The sequence below is a fragment of the Anabrus simplex genome, chromosome 2, assembly GCF_040414725.1.
Source record: "Anabrus simplex isolate iqAnaSimp1 chromosome 2, ASM4041472v1, whole genome shotgun sequence".
Lineage (NCBI taxonomy): Eukaryota > Metazoa > Arthropoda > Insecta > Orthoptera > Tettigoniidae > Anabrus > Anabrus simplex.
In genome coordinates this window covers 991,534,933-991,554,354 of record NC_090266.1, presented here as the reverse complement: position 1 = coordinate 991,554,354, position 19,422 = coordinate 991,534,933, and the positions used below count along the sequence as shown (strand labels likewise).

Below are 19,422 nucleotides of genomic sequence, written 5' to 3'. Positions count from 1 at the left end.
CAAGGATCCATGCTTCAAATCCTGGTCGTACATAAGAGATTTTTGAAAGGCAAGCCTTGTTCGCACAATGCATTTGAAAGCAAGATTTAAGATCTTGTAATTCTGTAAATTTGTCTGTCTTATTTCTTTGTTGGAAATGTCCTCTGACATTTTAATGCCATATGAAGTGCATATTTAACTTTTCAAAACTAGTTGATTGGCAATAGCACCTTATTTGACTGTAAATTTCTCTGTATCATAAATGACAGTATATACATATTTAATATTTTTATTGAAGTTGTTCACAACTACTATGTTTCAGGAAGGATAGATTAGTATAAAGTACCTAGAATAAGAAAATAACAAAAGGATTTTCATTTTATTCCAAGTAACAACTTGCCAACTGTTTTAGAATTACATCTGAGGTATTCGCTAGTTTAGTTCGATGCCAAAAATGCCTGCCTAGCCAATGGAGTAAAGGTGTTTTTGGTTCACCTTGAAGGAAGTGGGATCAGTTGCTATTACAAGTGTAGAAATTTAGCAGTGAGACTTCCATTTCTGGAGAGTGTATGACCATAGGGTTCACTCAGCCTGTAATAGAAATTGTCACAAGGTACATTTCTAATTTATTAATTTTTTTTCTTTTTCTTTTTGGTAGGGACCCTGAAGTCGTGCTAATCACCACGCAGTGGGGAGCAAAGTTACATTGCCTCTGACATGCTGTTATTACTAAGAATAGAGAGAGACAGCAGAGAGGATTGATACTTGGAGAGTATAGGCCCTTTTCCATGCTCAGCATGCTACCAGGCAGTATAATAGTAGTGAAATCGGGTAGTAAGGGCCAGGGGAAAAACCATATAGGCAGAAATAGAAAGATGCCTTCGTGTAAAACTTGGCCTAGGTTACTTTACATCCCACTTAATGCTAAGTGGGCTTTCTTTATCTTCTGCTCCTCCTGGTGCCTCTTTGGCTTTATTGAGATGGCTTTGCTTTCTTCTGAATTAGAATGCTAAGGCCTGCTTTCATTTGAGACTTACTATGTAATCAAGTCTACTTCCAAAAGTATCTTAAAAATCTATATAACCTGTTAACTCATCTGAATATATAACAGTATTGCTATGCTTATTAGAATATATCTCAATTTTTTAAAATCTGTGAATGTTCTTCACTCTAAATATTACTTTGCCAAAAACTATAGCTCATCACATGAGTGTTTGCTTTGGAATCACATCACAATATCATTTTAACTTCATTGCATTGTAATCCATTTTTCTTTTCATGTAACTGATATTGACATGAAGTGCAGACCCAATACATTGACACAATTTATTGCAATACCAAGTACTTTAGTGCTGGGCTGGTTACAGCTGCATGCCTATCGTATGGTAGTGTATTGTAAAGGATTTTGTGAGAAAAGAAAGAGATATTACCTCCAGAAAGATACGTTACAGTATGTTTTTATTTAGTTCCTGCATATGTATACAACAGATTTCTTTTATTTATGAAACTGTAAAGGAGTTCCAAACTAGCATTACAAACAAAGTTTATGAAACTGTTCGCACTTACTTATGACCCAGTTTTTTCAGTCTGACATAAATGTGATCGTTAATTTTCAAAATGCATAGTGGAAATCAAAATCTTCTCTTGCAATGTTTCCTAATTTCTTTATATTTTTCTAAGTATTCAATCCATTCTACATAGTACATTGAAAAGTATTGCTCCCCTTTGATGTTGAAAGTTTTACAAATGTTTTTCAATCAAGCAGCAGGCAATGACTTGGAGCATATATTAACATCAGATGAATAAAAGTGTTGATTTGTTTAGTAATGATCTTCATGTTAAACAAAAGAACATTAAGTCCTGGACTGGTGTATCGACATAACATTTCACTTGTTCAAGATCAATGACAACCTCAAAATTCAACTTTTCCTAATTACACCATACAAACCTACATAGTCCTGATTCTGCAATTCATCTAGTACTTGCATTCAGCACAGCACTATAAAAACATTACTCTGTACAGTGCGCAAAATTCTTGACCAGCCCTGCATTAGTGCATTGCATATATTTTGTTTGAGTTAATATTTTCTGTTTTTGTAGAATAATAGGGGTGATGTTGGTTTTTGTTAATGGAATAAATTGAAATAAGAATATTGGTTACTTTAATTATCTTCCTGATTCATATTTTAAGTATTTTATTGTGCACATTGAATTTTATGACTGTTTTAACAGTACCAGTTTTCATGACACATTTTCTGTAATCCAGACTTGTCCAAATACCAACTGGTTAAGAGCATTCCTGATATGCAGATATACAAAACTCTTAACATTTTAAGGAATTCGTGATTTACTTAATTTCATCAATAATTTCATATCACTTGAGTGTACAGTTAATGAGACTAAAATGATGGCATGGCTGTTATACATGGTTCCTGAGAAAACCAGCAAGGTCTGGATATGTCTCCTCATGGAAAGGACAAAAAATCCTCAGAATCCCTGCATTTTAATGGTATGGCTTACTAAAACCTGTTCAGTACCTACACATCATATTTCATTTTTTGGGTTTGTCCCAAAATAATTGTGTTCACACTGTTTAATGATGAATCTGTGACTTTTGTTAAGATTACTGATAATAGTTCCATTTAATGTCAAGTTGTTAGAGAATCACAAATGGGCAAGAGTCTATGAAACTTCCTGTTCTTCACGAGAGAGGAATTTTGAGGGGCGGTTTGATTCCAATCGTTGCATGTGGGATATTAAAAATGAAAAGTTGCCTCTCTCTAATTCAGAGTCCACATAAAACTGGAGAGTCCATGGCTCTGAGCATAATATCAATAGCCACAAAAAATGCAAGCTTGCTTTTTTTTAATTTTTAGGGGAGATGACTGAGAGAACCATTGTAACTTTGTTTGCACAATGTAGAATCTAGTTGTGCATCTTTTGACTTTCCTGCATGTACCCGAGTGGTAGATGGTAATCTTCAGTGATGCTTCCCAAATTGTTGATCTACTGGGACATTTTTGTGGGATTCTCACCAATGAACTGTTGATCGTCCAGATAAGGAATTGTAATTATTATTTTTAAGCTTAAAACTGATGTTGATTATTGCTCCCAGAATGTACTCTTTTAAGTTCATGAATTCCAGCATTTTATTAACGAATTGCTGCTAGTCGCTTAACCAAGTATATAATCTTCAAAATATGAGGCTAGAATTCCATTCCTTATCATTTGTAGGATGTACTCCATATGTATTATCTATGATTGAATTATAAATTTATCACCTCTTGTATTGTTTCTTTGAAGTTTATTTCTGAAATGTGCCAGGCTGATTGGTTAGGACAATAGAGTACTGGCTTTCTGAGCTCAGATAGTAGGTTCGATCCTGGTTCAGTGCAGTTGTCATTGATGGTACTCAAATATATCAGCCTTATGTTGGTAGATTTTCTCGTACATAAAAAAAATCCAGTGAGACAATGTTTGCAGCTCTATGTCTCTGAAAACTAAAAGTTGTTGGTGGAACGTAAAGCCAATAAGAGTATTATTAATTTGGGAAAGGTAGCATAATTGAAACTATTGGAAGGAAGGAAGGAAGGGAAGAAACTGCCAGTTTCTAAATAACTGTTCTGTGTTGGTGTGTAGCAACTTTTGTTCCTACAAGAGCAAGATGAAGACTTAATGGGTAGAACAGTCATTAACTATTTAGTAATATTAGTGTACCTTTCTGGAATGTTTATTTTATACATCCAAACACGATTATTTCTACCGAGCGAGTTGGCCGTGGTGTTAGGGGCGCGCAGCTGTGAGCTTGCATTTGGGAGATAGTGGGTTCAAACCCCACCATCTGCAGCTCTGAAGGTGGTTTTCCATTGTTTCCCATTTACATACTAGGCAAATGCCGGGGATGTACCTTAAGGCCACGGCTGCTTCCTTCCCACTCCTAGCTCTTTTGTGTCCCATCGTCGCACCATGTTGGTGCGATGTAAGCCAATTTAAAAAATAATTCTTGGGCCATATTGAATTTCATCCGTTCAGGTGCAAGATGGCCAAGTGACATTGTCATGGACTTGTCACCAAGATGACTCCAGTTTGAATCCTGGTCAATGCAAATGGGATTTTTTTATATTTTTAGTGAATACTCAAAGCGTTGTGGTTCAGATTCCACGTAAAACTGGAGGTGCCACAGGTGTGATTGCTATATCAACAGTTGTATTAAATAACAAGCTTGCTTTTTTATCCATTCCATATGAGACATGCCCTCCAGTTGTAATAATCAGGAAACCTAGCATAACTTCCTTGCATCATACATTATCATATATATAAAACGGAAATATCTCTATTTTGTAAGCATGTTTTAGAGCTTTCCATATTTTTTAATTGTAACTATTAGCCAGAGAGGGTGTTAGTTTTTGCTCCTTGTTAGAGCATTGTTTAAGAATGGAGCTCGCTCTCTGGATGCTTCACAGCTGTTGCACCACTTGCCTGTCCACTGCAAGCTTTCTCTGTTGTGGGCCAGCGATGGCCAACCACCCTCTACTGAGTGCAGTGTAGGAGTGAGGAGTTTAGTATACGATAATTTGCCATCTTCTCTGGCAACTCTACCTATCTTAGCGATGGAGAAACAAGCTCTCAAGCCATATAGATAAGAAGTTGTCATGCTGTTTGATAATTAATAAAATCTCACTCCCTTGGAATTGTGCCATTATTTTTTTATTTACTAAATTATATAGAAATTTCTGTCAGTAATGGTTTTTCTGTAGCTTTTTGTTTAGTGCACTTCAAAATTTTAAACATGTACATTAATTTTTAATCATCTAGAAGTACTTCATAGTGAAATAAAGCAAAATCTTTGCTCACAATGAATAAAATTTACTGGAAAATTGCCTAAAAAATTAGGAAGAGAAAGAAAATGTTTCAAATATTCATTTTGCAGTTGTAATTAAGCATGAAATGTGTGTTTTGAAAACTGGAAATATTTGAAAGAGGTTTATTGAAGGTAACTTTCAGGCCTTTTGTGTCATAACTTGCTCTTGGGAAGGAATTTGGTTACTCCATAACCTGTGTCTGTTCTCTTATGCCATCCTTTGTGTAGTATGCAGTGAACAAAGTAAGTAAACCAGGAGGTTTGCAACAGTCTTATAAGTTCCACCAAAATCTATTGTTTCTGTAATTAAATAGCACATCCTGTAAAATCGTTGCATTTAAAAATAGATTTTACCATTCATTATTCACTTCAGTGAAGCACAGGTCTTGTAGTAGCTCTAAACTTCCATTCTGGGGAATGTGGGGTTCGAACTTCAGCATTGGCAGCCCTCAAGATGATTTTCTATAGTTTCCCACTTGCACAGAAGACTGTACCTTAACCCTAGAACACAATATTTACTACTGCACTTTGCACTTATTATTTTGCTAGACACACATCACTATATTACAATAAATATTACACATGAAAGCTATTTCTTCAGTCGAGAACAATCTGTCTACTTCAGTTCGCTCCCAATAATTCACACTAATTAATGCATGAGCTTCTGCGAATCATCTGCGCTTTATCTGTCGTGCATAGTAGAAATGAAACCCTTGATTAAAATATTGAAATGTATTATGTAAACAAGCAAAAAAGTAATTGTTTTGTTATACAGAGCCAAGGAGGAAAAGTTCATTATCTAATGAAAGAATCTGTCATCTCTTTTTGTTTCCTAGATAATTTTTCACATTTTCTAATTTTTGATTGTTAATTTCTCAAGAAAACAATATCTGAGAATGAAAAATAATTATTTTCTGTATAAGACATAGGTGTGCGTGTGTATAGCGACACTTGCTAGGCTGTGTGAAACTTTTGTATCTTCCATTGCATCACTCGACAACATCTGGATCGCAGTCTTCCTCACCAACAGTCATATTCCGTATGATATCCTCCTCACTTTCATATCTGTCTGAAGCCATAATAGAAATAAGGTCTATAAGGTCATTGTCTAACCATTCAAATAAGTCACTCTCTTCTGTATCTTGTTATTCATCCAGGTTTTACAGTAAAGATGCCATTGTAGTGAGAATACTTTGCACATTCAAAATATTATTGTCACAGAAACCAGTACTTACTTGCACTTCACCTACAGTCAGTTTCCAAGATCATGCAAGCATATTAGCATTAATTTTGTCCCTGACTTGTTAACTATCCACTCTTTTCACATCTCTATAATTTTATCTCTATGCATCGTATCCCATTAAAATTTATTTCATTCCAAAATGTTTGAATATCAATGTTTCTTCAACCAGTTGCTGTAACAGAGATAACCTCTATCCATTGGTTGTAGAATAGAAGTTACATTAGAGGGGAAAGAATTTAACGAAAATATCACAAAGTTCACTTTCATGTGGGTGGGCGTATTGTTAGTTAAAAGCACAGCTTTGATTGGCAGCGAATATTTGGTTGGTTATGTAGGTAGTCTCTTCTTTCACAAAATGTTCATTTGTTCATCCACGCTGCCATTTGATAATAATAATTTATAACTGTTAGGCTCTTCGTTCTGCCGAAACTATGAGTAAATAAAATAATTAACTACCTGAAAGAGAAAATATATGGCAAAAGAAACAACTTAATTGAATAGAATGACATGTTTTGTTCTTGGAAGAACATAATAAAATTCTATCAAATCAATATTTATTCTATCAAATCTGATGTGTTTGTAAGAAGTAAATTTATATTGAACTTGTGTGTTCAACAGACTGAAAAGTTTTAAAGTTACATTTAACTGAGTCAACACTGGAAAGTATGGCTTCCTTTTTAAGAAATATTCTTGTTGGAATGCTAGTGTATGGCACAGCAAACATTTCCAATACAATCCTGTCCAGTCTGTATTGTGAAGTTTGTCAGGTCAAGCTGTTCTTTTTTCAATGCACTATTGAAATTCTTTCAGCAGCTTACACGTCTGTGCTAAGGCATTCTCTGTGAATCACAATTTCTCGCATTCTGTAGTCTCTCTTAAATTGTGTAAGGTAACCAGAAGATGCTTTAAATCTCCCTCTTAGCTAAGAGCAGAGTGAGCAAGTTTTGCTTGCTCGGCACACATTGGGCCAGACACCGGAGTACCTTCCGCTCAGTTTTGATGTAATCACCGTATCGTGGCTTCACCTTGATTTTCTTAGTCTGATGTTCTCATTGATGTTTGGGATTATAATCAGTCACATCTAGCAGACAATTTGATCAGGATTTCCTTTTGTTTCTTTATTTTTACTGTTGTTTCACCAACAGAAAACTCTCCACCTAATTTGGATGTTTACTTGCTTTACTCTAGACTTTCTATAATTTTCACCAGGAGTTAACCTTCTATATTTCATTTTATGACCACTCTTCTTGAAAACTGACACAGCCACAAATCACAGTTGAAAATGCTCTCAATTGACTTCAATTGAAAACTTCAAAAACATTTTTGCACGTATGTTCACACTTTTCAATGATTCTTTTAGCACTGTCTGCAGATATCTGGTGCACCTACACTTCACAGCTCAGTTCAGCATTAGATTCAGCGACCTTCGGGTGGAAATAGGGTTAGGTAGGGTAAGTTCTGGGTGAAAGTGCATTCCTCTTCTATTGTCTTTGTTTAGATTATAAAAGAAACTTGTTCCATACCACCTGCAGCAACATGCCAGTTTGTTTCAGAGTTTGCAACATTCCGATAGCAATGTGTAAGTAGGCCTACTGTTACACTGCTGTGCAATGGAGTTCAGTCTTTCTGGATTGCTATAATTTCATCTGCATGCATCGTTTAACAATAAAATTCCATTGAATGCTGCAGGGATTATTTTACTACATGTGATGTTTAGTTACTGTAAGTACTACATTAAAAAAAAAAAAAAATTCGTTAAAGACCTACGAATTAACCACAGAGTGAATTACGTGCATGCAAATTATTGGGAGTACACTGTATTTTCACCGCCGGACTGAGTGGCTCAGACGGTTGAGGCGCTGGCCTTCTGACCCCTACTTGGCAGATTCGATCATGGCTCAGTCTGGTGGTGTTTGAAGGTGCTCAAATACGCCAGCCTCATGTCGGTAGTTTTACTGGTACGTAAAAGAACTCTCGCGGGACTAAATTCTGGCACACCTCAGCGTCTCTGAAAACCTCAAAACCTTAGAAGTACTTTCCAGGCCTACCTTTATTTCTGGAAGCAAATAATGTTATGTATTTTCACCATGCTTAGTGCATTTTCTTCCCTGTCAGTCACTAACTGCACAAAGATATCTTCTTCTTCTACCGCTTTTTCCCACACCTGTGGGGGGGTGGGTGCGAATTGTCACACACACACACACACACTCTCTCTCTCTCTCTCTCTCTCTCTCTCTCTCTCTCTCTCTCTCTCTCGCATGCACGCACGTTAATTAGGCCCTGTTTTACGGCCGGATGCCCTTCCTGATGCCAACCCCACACGGTGGGATGTTATCATTATTGAGTGTTTCTGTGGTGGTTGGTAGTGTAGTGTGTTGTCTGAATATGAAGAGGAAAGTGTTGGAACAAACACAAACAGCCAGTCCTTGGGCCAGAAGAATTAATCACAGGCGATTAAAATCCCCGACCCGGCCAGGAATCCAACCCGGGACCCTCAGAACCGAAGGCCTCAACGCTGACCATTCAGCCAACGAGTCGGACAACTGCACTACGATATCTTCCACCCTTCCTAATTAGCATGTATGCGGCAAATTGTCCTCTTCCTGCCACTAGGTCCCTCTTGCATTTGAGAAAAATCCACATAAATATCGCAAACAGCAACTTCATTGATCGGGAACAATTTGTACACTGATTTGCACGTTTCCTTTACAATTTGCCTGCAGTATCACATAATAGTTTACCTCTTATTAGAATGACATGTGGCAGATTGTCCTCTTCATGCCACTGGATCCAGCTTCCACTTCAGAAGATCCACTTACAGGATAACTCAAAAACTCCCTGGATCATTATCATACATCACAAACTTAGGTTACATACTATTCTACATAAGAAAAAGAGGACTTGTCTTTCTGCAACTGTAGTTCATTAATACAAAAACTCATAAAATTTATGATGTGGTGTGCACTTCTTCACTTATAAATTAACAGATTGCAGAAAGTAACATACCATGGCAACTTCCCTGATGAGTCGCAAAGCTACAACAATGGACAGCAATTTGACATGTGAAAAGAGTTACAGGTAGTTGCCAAATCAGTCTTCAAAATTATGTTTTGTGTTCTAGGGTTAATTAAGACCACAGCTGCTGCTTTCCAGGCCTACCTTTATTTCTGGAAGTCTTTGAGTTAGTGCACCACTAATCATGTGGGGAAGAAGCATCAGTTATGGCATACCAGTATACTTAATTAATGGGAAGATCAAATTTTTTTATCCTCTTCTCTGCAATGAATATTTTAAACATTTGAAACACAATTATTTACTAGGTAAAAGTACAGTAATGCAATTTTAATTTCAATAGTTTTCTTAATCCAATGTTTTTCAGTTGTCATTTCTCTCCATGTGAGTTTTACTTGTAATTGAGAGAATTCTTCCTCTTAACTCTATCAATGACAGTATGTTTTGTTGCAAGCACTTGTACAAATATGTATTGTTTACAAATGAACTCTGATTCCATTTAAATTATTCCTTTAAATATTGAAGTAGAATGAGCTATTGCTTTCTTATACAGTGCAATTTTATGGTATTTTCAGTACTTTACCAGTAGTAGTCACCATCCCTATCTGGACATTATCCTATATCCTACTATCATTACATACTGCTGACTGAATACTTCTTCTTCGTGCAAGTCTTCACATTATTAATGATCCCTGAAACGTCCTTTCTGGAACCTGTTTCTGCCTTTAAGTACCTCTACATATACTTCCATTTTTAACTAAAATTCATATGACTGCCAAATATATTTGCCATCATGTTATCCTTGGCAGACTTTTTTCCTAAATTCAATTTTCTAGTCGGTTCTTTTAATCTCTCCTTACTTCCACAACCATACCTACTGTAGCTCTGTTTCTTTCTAATCTGCACCTCCTCCGTAATCTCTTTATTTCTGTGTTATAACCTAGTGGGTCTTCCCCATTCCTTGCCATCTTTAAAGGTACATACCTGTTTTTGCATTCCTCAACAATTGCTTTAAACCCATCCCAACCATTTACCACTGATCATACTTAATTATTAAAAACTCCCTCATGCCTTTCATATCAGCCATATGGTATTGCCTAATAGTCCTACTTTTACAACCTTCCTTTCTATCGCATTTTTTTTTTTTAGGGTAAGAAAAACAGCTTTGTGATCACTTATACCATCTGTCACTTCAGTTTCTATATAGAGCTCATCTGTTTTTATCAGCACCACATCTAGAATATTTTTCCCTCTAGTTGATATTTCATCTCTTCCTGATTTAGCTGTCCTTCCCAGATTAACTTATTTACCATTTGTTGGTCCTGCTTTACCTTCTCAGCTAACATTTGGTAAATTGGGATCAGCCGCTACAATTGCATTCCTTTCTGTCATCCCCCACATAGTTGATTATCTTATCACTTATTCCCCATCGAAGTTGGTGCCGCTCTTTCCAGGTCTGTACACATTATTATTATTATTATTATTATTATTATTATTATTATTATTATTATTATTATTATTATTATTAGGGCTGTAAATAAAGTAGTGGCAATATTCACAGAATGCAATATTTAATGAACTAACAAGTACAGTTGCATTATATTCCTTCAATGTAGTTGCCCGCAAAGTATATTACCTTTTGCCGAATGTTGGGTAGCCATTCGGGATCATTGGCAAGGTGTTCCCTGTTGATGACAGTGACGGTCCGCCCTTTTGCGCGGACTACAGATGCCACATCAGGAAATTGACGACCTGGCAGGGGTTCCGTAAACTTCGGAAACAGGTCTATGTCACAAGGACTCTTGTCTGGTGAGTATGGAGGGTGCTCCAAGACCTCCAAATGCCACCGTTGCAATAAAAACTTGACATTGTTTGCAACATGACAACGTGCATTGTCATGCAATGCGATAAGGTGATCGTCTTGCAATAAATCTGGATGTTTGCACCTCATAGCCAGACACAGGTGTCGCTCCATAAATAGGCAATAGTAGCCACTGTTGACGGTTTGTCCCTCAGGCACAGCATGCGTATGAATAACACCATTGTAGTTGTATGCCACAATCGGTATAAGCTTCACCCGACTGGGTTCCTGCGGAAATTTCTGTGGACATGATGAAAGTGGGTGATGCCATTCATTCAATTGACGCTTTAATTTAGGCTCATAGGCTTGTGCCTCATCAATGGTGACAACATGCTGCAGAAATATCTCCCCTTTGTTGTGGTATCTGTCCAGGTGAATGTCAGCCAATGCCTACCAGTGCCATTTCTGTATGTCTTGAGAGCTTATGTGGAACCCAGCAGGACGCAATTTTCCTCATGTTCAGACAATTCATCAGTATGTGCCACACAGTTAGATGACTCGAGACCAACCTCTACGGATAATTCCCGGACAGTCCATCGATGGTCTATGGAAATAAGACCATTCACGATGTCGGTCTGATATTGAGGAATAGACAGCCGACCCATGCAGTGCAAATCCACAGTCTCAGTCCATCCTGCACAAAACACCTTGACCCATGGTGCAACCATCCTTTACGGTAATTCATTCTTGCTACAGGCTTCACATAATCCTCGAAACATTCTGATACAATTTTGCCATGGGCAACCTCTGTTTTAATCCACGAATGCTGATCACCTCACCTTTAGAAAACATGCTTTAGAGTGGTGAAATTGACACTCCTCACTTGAATACCACACAGCAACAACACTCCCAACTGGATACCTGTCATTTGCACACTACACATCGACAACAGCGCCGCTTGACCGCTCCCATATTCTATTTGCGCATTCCTGTTCTACTGTGAGTGTCTGGACTACGTTGCCGCTACTTTATTTGCAGCCCTCATATTATTTTAACCAGCTAGACTCCATTAGAAATGAAAACTGCCATTAAGGTAAATGCTGAAATTTTGGAAGGATTGTACAAGAATTGCACACCAGTAAGTAAGCAAGGTGCTGTCTAATAAAATAACTAGGGGAGGATGGGGGAATGGCACCACCTTAAGGATAATGTCACTTCATGTTAATATATTTGAATGTAGTAAGTAACAAAATACAGAATGTAGTTCCTTATTATAATAGTTTGCGCAGTACTAACGAGGGAACACATACATATGTTTCACTCGGATTCGGTTGAAATTTGGTAGGAATATTCGTGGGAGGCAGTAGAATGCTAAGGTGAAAACTGCATGTCCCCAGCACAAGTTTAAACACCAAAATAGAACAAATAAATAGTCGTAAAATTATAAGTGCCGCGGAAGTATCGGGGTTTGGCGGAGAGGTAGGGAGGAGCGAAGCAGCGGATGTAAGCCAACCGGGCTGTGTCGAGCTGCGCCAGCAGCCAGGCAGTGTATAGTTAGCGCGTTCCCCTTAACTTCCCGATTAGATGTGCAAAACGTAAATATGAAAACGGCACATGAAACAAGTGTACAAAGGATGATGTTCGAACAACATTGCCAATAAAGTTTGAAGAATTCATGCCCGAGTTCTTGTTACTCGTTGTAATTAGTGCAATAGTGATTGTGTACGAAAAAGTGTACAAGGCACAGATACTGTGTGCACCATGCACATCTTACAGTGCTATCGGTTTCACAAGTATTACATTGATTATAGGAAGGCTCTTCTTTGAAACAATAATTGACTGAATTAACAAATTGTGAAGGTTTCTTGTTAACATAGCCACATTTGTACCAACTGCGCTGCCACATGCTACGAAAACACAGAGTGCAGAACTGGTTGTGCGTCAAAGATTGCACTTTTAAAATTTTGTTCCTTAAATGTGCCTTGATGTCTAGCGAGTTTTACAAAATTAAATCGTACAAAATATGTATAAATTGCTTCCAAATGCGGAAGCCCAAAACATCTAACGGCTGGATAATTCCAGTGGCTCCTTTCGGAATTGTTTGAACATTAATGATTTTCTTACTCCCAATTTTAGCATTTAAAATATTTTCTTCTTTCTGTCCGGTCCAGGAATTGAGAACTAAAACACTGTACTCTGGTACTAGCTCACAATAAACATCCCGTAACCATTTCTGTACAAGTTCTTTGGTCAGTTTTCCAGACTTTGAAGGCAAAGTGTACACATTTGGTGCGGTAAATAGTTTTTTTCTATATGAGGACCAAATTTGCCACTTTTTCTTTCAACACCACTAGCAACTTCGGCAGGAGTTGTCCATCTGCCGAAATTATTGGCTGTATTGTGTAGCTATGAATTAGTGAATTCATAGATTGTGCTTCCACTAATACGACTTTTTCTCCTCGTTTATTATGGGTCCTGCCAGAATGGAACTCTTCATGAAAACCAGACTGATCGGTATTAAACACGCACTCTGGGCCGTGACTTTCTATTAATTGCGACACTTCAACAAACAGTGTTGCGTTACAATTAGTATCTTCTTGTTCAAATTGGTACTTTCTAGATACGAATTTGCAAATTTTTCTTGATCCAATTTTGAATTTCTATTTAAAACTCATTACCCAGGAATGAGACGCTCGAAACGTGTCGTAGTTAACTAGACGAGCGTACTTTAAGGCCCAGTTTTTAATGTTTATATCTTGAACAATTTTGTTTCGTTGTCTACTTTCTTTGAACTTTTGATAAGTCTTCTTCGTAACAAATTAATTTTTTTCTCCCATTGTGCCACAGTTTTCCAGTTGTTGCTCCCACCTGTAAAGCTCTTGCCGGAACTTTAATTTACAAAACCTGTGTTTCACTGATGCGAAGCTCCTCTGTTTCCCACCTTTGTTTCGCCAATATTCGACGACCTTCTTCTTATAAGTTACTGGGATTAAGCATCGTTCAGCCGTTGTTGTGGATGCAGGGTTAGGAGCAACATTTTTGGAGACGAGGTCAAATAACGGTGTTTCAATATTGTCTTCCTCGAAATCAAAGGACATACCGAATGTGCCATCCAGTTCCACTGTCATATTGGTATCCAAAACCCTGTCGGCAATTAGACCTGTAAAACGGAGACAAGAACGCAATTCCTGTGAACGCTTGTTTTTCTCGTAAAAGTAAATATATATATATATAAATACATTGATCTACTTACGATATAATTCCAATCCCAAATTCCTTTCATCTTCAGAAAATGGGGTGTCTTTTTTTGTCACAATCTGCAAAACAATTCTGAGGGCTCACTACTACATTCCACAGATGGAATGACTTCTGTAGTGGGCGTTTTTTTTGTATCTGGATGTAAAAAAATCAATTATTACCATATATGGTTAAAGTAAATATAGAGTCACCATTCATAAAAATGACTATAAGAACGTCAGATTTTATCTGTCATTGTAAGAACGTTGTCTCATTGGACGACTAATCAATGTGCACCTCTTGATTTGCTTTGATGTTTCTAATCGGGAAGATACGAGGTATGTACGAAGAATGGAAATTCTAAGTTCCCATGGAGGGAATTAAATATTTTTTCACCAATAGAGCATATAAAAAATCAGATCAAAAATTAGATGTATGGTTTTTTGAGGCGTTTGCTCTATTAACCAGCGTTTCGTCTTAGGTCTGACACTAGACTCTTTAGAGTGGGATGTGTCAGACCCTACCCACTGACGCTGGGTGTATGCAGGTGAACTTATCAGAAGCCTATTTAAGAGGCACAGTCTGATAACTGCATACGGGAGACGAAACTCTGGTTAATAGAGCAAACGCCTGAAAAGGCATACATCTAATTTTTCATCTGTATGTGCGAAGTGCGGTGTAGTAAAGAAGAGTGGCCGGGAGGGTGGGGGTGGGTGGTCATTAATTCGACTCAAGTGAGCAGCCCAACTATACGCTGCTCATGTCTGCTGCTTCGCTCCTCCCTCCCTCTCTGCCACACCCAGATACTCCCGTGGCACTTCTAATTTTATGACTATTTATTTGTTCTATTTTGGCGTTTAAACTTGCGCTGGGGACATGCAGTTTTCACCTTAGCATTCTACTGCCTCCCACGAATATTCTTACCAAATTTCAACCAAATCCGAGTGACACATGTATGTGTTCCCTCGTAAGTGTAATTAGTTTTTATACAGAATTTATAGATAATTATTGTGTTTTTGTGAAACTGTGAATGTGGTGGTATTGCCCATGCCACAAGGGAAATTCTGCCATACTAGTGGGGTAATAGCGCCATCTGCAAATTTAATGGATACGCCTACATACCGATAGTCTTGGATGCCAAATCTACAATTACGATAGATGCTGTATATCTAATTACACAAACAAAAATCACAAACCTATTTTTCAGGAGAATTTTCATCACTGCATTCTGCATGGGCCCACTTCGAGCAATATGTAGTACATCTATACCACAATTCATTGTTCTTTCCATATTCATCACATATAATACATAGATTTTTTTTAAATTCCTCAAATATGGCTTTCAAAGGTGCAGATGTAAGAAATTAACTTTAAAAAACCATAAACCCAATCTGGACCAGCCAGCTTTGTTGTCCACTTGCAGTTGTGAGCAATGCCATTTACTTCTGCCAGATCAAATTTCAGATGTAAGTTCTACGATGTAAAAGCCATAAAACATAATGGATAAGAGCAACATGCGGTAACGAATTTCTTTCTCTTGTTCTTCCGAAAATAAGTTCTCACCCCAACGCAGGTTTTCCTAATGTACTGTCTTTGAGCCTATCTCCTGATGATTTTCTTGGTTTGTTGAAAGTCTTAGACACCCTTTTAACAGACTGGCCATCATTCTCACTTCTTTAATAGTTTTTGGCAAATCCTCCACAGTCCATTTAGTCTTTTCTGTTCTGTTTCAAGGAATCTGCAAATAAAAGAATATAATTGCACCCACTGAAAAGTTGCATGGGGGAAAACAGTCACCTGTGGCGGCATTATCCCGTTAGTACATGGCTGTCTTTGGATCAAAATGCTGCCTAACCAACAAATCGAACAACACAAATTTATTATAAAACACTTAATATTGATCATACTTTTATAAAATATAACCGTAATTTGAAGATGGCTAATTTAAACTACCCTTAGTTCAGTGTTTGATGTTAAAAAATATGATGATAAAGGATGATTGTAGATTTTTAATCTCCTAGTAGAAACACATTTGCTTATAGGAAACTGACATACTTTGCAGTGTTTCGGTAGTCATCTGCTAGAGATCACGCTTATTCGCGCACATGTTCGATGTGCGATTATTCAAATTTAACTGGTGGCGGAATTCCCCCACCTTCCCCTACTCTACAATTTTAAACTGCACTTTGGTGTATCCTAATTATAACAGGTTAACTGAAACCATAGAACTGAAATTAAAAGTAAATACTTATTACTTAGATAAGTTTTATTATTATTATTATTATTATTATTATTATTATTATTATTATTATTAATTTTTTTTTTTTTGTCGGGCTGAGTGGCTCAGACGGTTAAGGCGCTGGCCTTCTAACCCCAACTTGGCAGGTTTGATCCTGGCTCAGTCCGGTGGTATTTGAAGGTGCTCAAATACGACAGCCTTGTGTCGGTAGATTTAGCGGCACGTAAAAGAACTCCTGCGGGACTAAATTCTGGCACCTCAGCATCTCCGAAGACCATAAAAGTAGTTAGTGGGACGTAAAGCAATTAACATTTTAATTTTTTTCCTACCTACGCATTAATAGATATTAAAACTGCCCTTAATTTCTGGAATATCTACGAATGTACAGAGGAAGACTTCTGAAAACAGTGACTCAATAACTTCTCTTGAAACTGTGCCAGAGGCTTGGGAAGTACAAATATCGAAATATACGAATCAGCTGATCTACTTAACCATATACAAATAGTGGAATATTTGAATTTGAAGAGCAGCAATAATCAACAATGCAAAGACTTTTAACTATATTGTTAGTAAAATACCTTGTATTATCGTGAAGACTTTCTGCTTTCTTAAACTAAATTTACAGTGCAAGTGGTAGTGTATTGATTCTTCATCAACGTCCATTTTCCTCACCTAGCTCCTATCGGGTTGGGATGTTCATGGCACTTTTTCATCTTCTTTTATCTGACCACCATTGTTCCTCCTTAATAGTGTTCCAATCAAGGTTTCTTGTAATTATACTATTCTTTTTCTTCCATGTTAGTCTGGGTTGCCCTCTTGTCCTACCACGTTCTGTCTGTCTCAATCATCCTCTTTAGCATCCTTCCCTCTACCAGTTTTCCCAGCAACTTTCTGCAAATATCTCATCTCAGCGGCAACCAAACGGCTCTCCAGTTTATGTACTGTCCAACTCTCTGCACCATACAGGAGGGTTGGCAGGTACACGGCATGATTTTTGTGTTTCTAATAATTTCTTTCTTCCCTATGATTGTGTTCTTTATACCATAGTAAACTTGATTACCTTTTCTAATTCTGTTGTTTCTTTCTGCCTCTAATTTTCCATCCTCTCTGAAAATGGTGCCCAGATAGTCAATTCTACTTGCTCAATATCCGCATTGTTCCACTTGATCTGAAGCTGTACTTTTTCTCCTTTGATGAACTGCATGACCTTGGTTTTGCTCGCATTCCCTTCCATCCCACAGTCCTGGAAGGCATAAGCCCATTCAGTAAGAGCTTGTTGGAGATCCTCCTCTTTCCCAGCCAAAATCAGAATGTTGTCTGCATAGACCAAGGATTGGACATATATTGGTCTCATGTTCCAGTTGCCAACCTTAATTCTTTTAGTTCTTTTTTTACACTGCTTAATGACTTGGTTCATGAAGATCACAAAGAGAAGAGGGCTCAAGCTTTCAACCTGCTTTACTCCCTTCGCCATTTCAAATTCCCTAGAGCATTCACCAGCTATTCTCACCACTCCTTGGACTCTATTGTACATGCTCCTAATGCGGCATAAGAGAGTCTTGGTTACCTTTTCATCTTCAAGTGCTGCCCAAAGCTGTTCCCTGGGGACAGAGTCAAATGCGGCCTTTAGGTTGACAAATGCAGCTAGAACATCCTTCCCTCGACTAAGTTGTTTCTCTATAACGGTTCTTAGTGTGCATATATTGTCGTGTGTTTGTCGACTTGGCCTGAAAGCACACTGTTCTTCTTCCAAATTTTCCTCTACTTCTTGTCTCAGCCTCCTCTCCAGTATGCGAGTGTATATCCTTCCAGCCACACTGGAAAGACAAATTGCTCGATAGTTTGCACAGTCCAGAGTGCTGCCCTTCTTATGGATAGGAACAATAATGTTGTTCTCCTAATCCTTTGGAATCTTCTGAATGCTCCATGCTTGTTGGCATATCCTTGTCATCCATTTCACCACCACCTCTCCTCCATACTTCATCAATTCCAGTGAAATTCCATCCCAACCAGCTGCCTTGCCCACCTTCATTTCAGTGACAGCCTCTCTTACTTCACTCTGCATAATTATCTCCCCTTCTTCTAGTTCTTCTGCCCCGTTACCGGCGTCATCTTGTGAATTCTCGTCTGCACGGAACACATCCTCATAGTAAGTGCTCCATGTATCAAGGATGTCCCGTGGCCTCGTTTGGATCTTCTGGATCCTGTCTTTAATGTTTCTGATTCTCTTTCCAGTTTTGCCTTGGAGGTATCTTAGTATCTTCAAAAACTTCTTCTGATTATTTCTGTATTCTGATTCTATTTCTTCACCAAGCTCCTGCCAGTTCCTTTCTTTTGCCTCTTGTACTTGCCACTTAGCTACATTACATTCTTCAACATAATTCCTCCAGTCCTCTACCCTTTCTGTTCTCATGTACTCCTTCCAAGCTACCTTTTTCCTCCTTACACCTTCCTTGACTTCCTCAGTCCACCACTTTGTTCGTTTCCTTCGTGTATTTACTGTTGTTTTCCCACAGTTGTCTTGTGCTACTTTGATAATATTCGTCTTAAATTCCCTCCATCTCTTTTCTAAGTTCCAAACTCTCTCAGGTTCTTCTCTTTCTGTTTGCTGAATTTTTCCCCCCAACTTCTGAACATAATTCTGCCTTACCTCTTCGTCTCTAAATGCAGAAATTTTCATTTTCTCAAATCGAAGATGAGAGGGTGTGGGTGTAGCCTTGAACCTTGTTTTCATAACCAGAAGCTGACGTTCTTTACTCATTTCTGCACTGCGGAAGGCTCTTACATTTAGTACTGCATAAGTCATGTTCTTAGTGTAACAAAAGTAGTCAATGCAACTCTTTGCTCCTCAGCCTACTGCCTCAAAAGTTATTTTATGGATACTTTTATGGGGGAAAAAAGTGTTGCCAATCGTTAGCTCATTATCAATACAGAATTCCAACATTCTTTCACCATTGGTATTGATGGTACATTCTGCTCCATGTTGGCCCATACATCCATGTCCTCGACGTAACCCATTTCCAATCCTAGCATTCCAGTCCCCCATCACA

General features: G+C 37.9%; 1 protein-coding gene across 1 annotated transcript in view; it reads left to right on the top strand.

Annotated features, from left to right (window-relative positions):
• RhoGAP19D (Rho GTPase activating protein at 19D) overlaps positions 1–19,422 on the top strand; it is a 528,281-nt gene that overhangs the window by 483,560 nt on the left and 25,299 nt on the right. The window lies entirely within an intron of this gene.